General features: G+C 20.5%; 1 non-coding gene across 1 annotated transcript; it reads right to left on the reverse strand.

Annotated features, from left to right (window-relative positions):
- Window positions 1–203: 203 nt before the first annotated feature.
- Window positions 204–276, reverse strand: TRNAK-UUU. The gene has a single exon. It is a non-coding gene; the product is annotated as a tRNA-Lys (tRNA).
- Window positions 277–5,313: the final 5,037 nt, after the last annotated feature.

The following is a 5,313-nucleotide window of genomic DNA, read 5'->3' on the forward strand; positions in this document are numbered from 1 at the left end:
ATGATTCAAATGAAATGAAGATTAAAGAGAATTTTAATAACATTATTATGAGAAAGAGAGCTACTTGTCAATTTGAAAAAACAAGTCTTATTTCATAAGTGTGCAATACTCTATAAAATTGGCAACATACCTTGTTCTATAGAACAAAGTCTAAAAATAGTATCAAGGAATGAGAGTTTTTCTTCCGAGTGAAAAAAATATATCGCCATCTGTGGGAATCGAACCCACGACCACGTGGTTAAAAGCCACGCGCTCTACCAGCTGAGCTAAGACGGCTTTTGAATTAAGTTAAGAATAATTACAAATTCATCAAAGACGATTTAATATATTTCTTTTTATAAGTGGTTCTATTCACAATCAAAGACTGATGATCATACAATTTGCATTGTGAAAATAAATAATTGAACATTAACTAAAAGCACATAAGAGAAATGTTGGGTTCCTTAAGTTAGTTAATTCAAGGTGTATGATGTAGCATTAATAACTTGATACTTTAAAAATAATGATTTTTCTAAAATCATTTGCTAATGACTTTGACTTGTTGTAATATTTCCTAATAATAAAAAGAAAATAGTTTAGTGTAAGTTTTATAAGGTGTTGAATGTGAATAAAAAGATAACAAAGAGAGATTTTGAATCAACAACCACATTTACTTCAGCTGTCTTGTTTTTCTAAATTAAATTTATTCAAATAATATTATTTATTTTTGTTGGAAATAATTACAATAAGTTAATTGTATGTGGATTTTTTTAAATAATATTATTGTATTTGACAATAACTTGGGCCTTATATCAGTTAGATTTATTTAGATTAAAAAAAAATGTTAGAAGGGAGTTTTTCTTTTGATAAAAAAAAAATACTTAAAATTGATAGATAATTTATTAATAAAAATATAAAAGATATTTTAATATACTGATTCATGAATTTAAATATTTGTTTATAAGAAAATTAATGAAAATATTATAATTTTTTTAAAATTTATTTTGAAAACCCAATAAAACAATACCTTAATATAAATGAAAAAGGTAGCTTAACTTACTAATGTTTTGCTTTTTTAACTGCTAAAATTTACTTATTTTTTCTATGGGTGTCTTTTTTTCTGTTAATTCTAAAACTAATAAAATATTTGCAATTCCCAATTATTGACTCAAATATTTCTTACAATAAATGAAAATAATTCGGGTTAAAAGAATGGAGCCTATCTAAAAATATAAAATAAATGAGTCTTTAATAAAAGTAAAAAAAATATAAGTTTTTTTTCCCTAAAGTAGTTCTTTTCAAAATTATATTATATATAAATATATGTGAATAAAAATAAAAAGCAATGGTATAAAAGTATAATAGATCAACACTAAAAAAAAGAAAAAAAGACTGTTTAAAACTTAATTATTTGATTATTTATTTTTTGAATAATTATTTATTATATTACATATCTTTTAACAATTAAATTAATTTTATCTTCACAATATATTTTTAAAATAAATAAAATATCAAATAATTTACTTAAAAAAAAAATTAATTCATAACTTTAATTTTCATTAAATAATTCAAAAAATATATATAAAAAGAAAGGAAAAAAAGACTTTGAATGATGAAAAAGCAGGCAGAAGATCTCGGGATGCGTTTTGTTTAATTAAGATTCTCTGTGCCAACGGAAATAAAGATCACGTGTTCTTGTCTCCCTCTCTATCATAAAGTGCCTAGAATGAATAAATAATTAATTATTTGTAAAACAATTATTTTATTTTAAATAAACTATAAAATTATTTTGTATTAAAAAATTATAAATTATTTTTAAATCCAGGAAGTTACACTACCTACCATCAAATAAAAAATATTAATTAGAATTCAATCCAGATATTTATATTCTAAGATGGGAAAATATAAATACTTAGGCTTTGTTTGAATTGGAGTTTTTTAAAAAATTTATAGGGAGAAAAAAATAATGATGGATGATGATTTTAAGGTAGTGATAATTATTTTTGGTAAAAATATTTAAAAGGTATTGATATATATGAATAAAATAAAAAATAATAATTTAAAATAAAATATATTTTAGTATTTTGATTAATAAAATAAGTGATGTGATTGTTGAGAAGTAATTGATTGAAAACTAATTTTGATTGAATTTTTTAAAAATCTAAAGAGAGGAAGGCCTTGTGTTATTCTTTGTTCAATTTGAGTTTATTTTTAAAATGAATTTTAAGTTAATTAGATAGAATCACGTGGTGGGAATACAAACCAAGAAATATGATTTAATAATAAAATAAATTTATAAAATTATCTTAAAAAATTGGTATCATAAAAAGGTTGTAAAATTTGTCAATTTCTAATGCAAATAAAAATGACATTATTAATTTTTGTTGTTTGAAGATAACTCCACCTGTGTGTAGAAACAATAGGAAACTTGTTTACAGTTTTAACCACATAAATATATTATTTATTAAATTAAACAAATGATACAAAATATAAAAAGAATGTATATTCGGACAATAATTAATTATTTAATATTAGTGCTTATTTTAACATAAATATAAATTATATAAAATTTACACTAAAATTAATAAGAATAAAAATAACTCATCTAATTAGTTAACCATCAAATGAATTGAATAACCATGTTTATATCAAAACTAACATTATATTCTTCAATTTTGAGACAATTTGATATTTAAACTTAGGAGGTGACAGAAGATGAAAATTGAGAGAATGAAAAAATGAACAACTTGTATTATGTTATTAGTTGAAAAACCGAAAAAAATGTAAAGAAAGAGTAAGAGAAAATTTTATTATTTTTTTCGCCAATCATAACACGTTACATCATCCGTTCACTATTCTCTCTTTCAAATTTCCTAAAGATAATTTCTCTTTGATCTTATTATGATTACTTTTGGAATTATTGAATCTAATGTAATTTTTAAGGTTATTTAAATAATATCATTTATAAAAAAAATTAAATTATTAGTTAAAAAACCTAAAGAATATTAATATTTAATAAAAAATTGAAAATAAAAAATTATTTTAATAATCAATTGAGTCATTGAAATAACACTCAATTAACATGTATCCCGTGTATTTGTACGAGTAATAATATAAAAAATCGTGAAAAAAATATTACAGTAAAAATGTTTATGGGCAGGTCAACCCACAATCCGACCCAAATATCCATTTACTCTCACATATATCTAAATTAATCACAGCTCTCGACCAGGCAATCCGGACACTTTAAAAATTAAGCATCATTATATATAGAGAGATTAGTTAGTTAAAAAGTTGAACTTAAATTGTTAAAATGTCACACGTTTATCAAATTTTGTGTTAAATTTAAAATATAAAGTGTTATTAGTATAGTTAGTTAAAAAATTGTACTTGTTTTTTTATGTTGCAAGTTTGAACCATACCTATAGTATTTTTATTTTTATTTTTAACCGTTTTAAGTTTATGGGCGGGTCAACCCACAATCCGACCCAAATATACATTTACTCTCACATATCCAAATTAACCACATCTCTCGACCCGACAATCCGAACACTTTAAAAATTAAACATCATTATATATATATATATATATAGATTTATGACTTTTTATTAAATATTATTTTAAATAAATAATCAATTTTTAAATCTAGGTTAGTTAACTATTAAATAAAATTTTAATTTAAAAAATACAAATAATATTTTAATTATTTTATTTAAAAGAAACTAAAATATCATATAATTTTTTTTATTATATTATATTTTTATCAATTTTAATTTTCCATGACCCCAATCTAAACCAAGTTAATTAAGTAATCTTGAGTAATTTAAATAACAAAAATACAAACAAGAAACCAAACAACAATTGAAATAACTCAAAAATCAAACATACTTTAAATATTTTTTTCGATAAATTTGCAATTATTTCTTTTGTAAATACCGTATACCTAAGTTTGAGTAAATAATAAACTATTTTAATAACCAATGAGTTATTGAAATAACATTTAAATTGTGACTTTCTTTAAATATTAATTTATATAAATAATAACTCTTTTAATTTAGGTCATCTAAAATATTAAATAAAATATTAATTAAAAAATATAAATAATATTTTAATTATTTTACTTAAAAAAAATTTTAGAAGGTAATTATTTAAACAACTCAATATCAATTAATATATCATCTAATATTTTTATTATATATTATACTTTTATCAATTTTAATTTTAATTTTCCATGACCCCAATCTAAACCAAATTAATTAAGTAATCTTTAGTAATTTAAATAACTAAAATACAAACAAGAAACCAAACAACAATTGAAATAACTCAAAAAATAAATTTGCAATAATTTGTTTTGTAAATACCGTATACACGTAAAGATTGAGTAAATACAATTCTCGAAAAACGTTACTTACTTTATTTAACTGTTACTTTGACCGTCTACAGTACTTTACCTACCCCATTAATAATTATTTTAATATTAATATTAATTATTATTATTTCCACAAAAGTACAGCACAGCATCATAGAATATGGAAATGCCTTCTCTCACCTCTGTCCTTTTGGTCATTTCACTTTCCCTTTAATAAGTGCTATTATCTACTACATCAAACTCCATTTTAAAGCTCCTACCCCCGTCTCACACGTGAGAAAGGACCTGATGTGGAATTAAACATTAATATTAATCAACTTATTCAAAATCCGGTTATTAATTCTTCTTAAAAAAAATTCTAATTATTTGACTATAATTTATAATTAAAAATGATTTTTAAAAATAAATATTTTAACCAATAATTTAAATCTATACTTAATTAAATATATAAGAGAGGTTTCAGATATGTTGTTTCGTCCCTTCACTTAAAAGAATTACAAAATATTATTTTGAAAAATACTAAAGGTTAGTATAAATGTGATACTTATGAGAAACAATTAAAGGCTCTAGTTTGATTTAGCTTAATCTTACTTTATTCATCAGTCAACTTATTTGAATGTACGTTTTATATTATCTTAATTTATTTAACCATTAAATTTGGATATATTTGATTCCGTTTATACGTTTATTTTTTTATTTTTTTTTATTTTTTATATTTATATTATTATTTAATAATTAATATTATATATAAAATTTTAAATATGAATAAATGCTTTAAATTAGAAAAATAATACATTTAAAAATAAATTATATTAATATATTAAATTTTATAAATTTTTAGTAATATATAATTTTAAATATTAATAAATGATTTAAATTAAAAAATAATATATTTTAAAATAAATAATATGAGTATATTAATTTTTTAAATATATAATTTTAATCTATTTAATATAAATATGATA

The sequence above is a fragment of the Impatiens glandulifera genome, chromosome 6, assembly GCF_907164915.1.
Source record: "Impatiens glandulifera chromosome 6, dImpGla2.1, whole genome shotgun sequence".
In the NCBI taxonomy this organism is placed as follows: domain Eukaryota; kingdom Viridiplantae; phylum Streptophyta; class Magnoliopsida; order Ericales; family Balsaminaceae; genus Impatiens; species Impatiens glandulifera.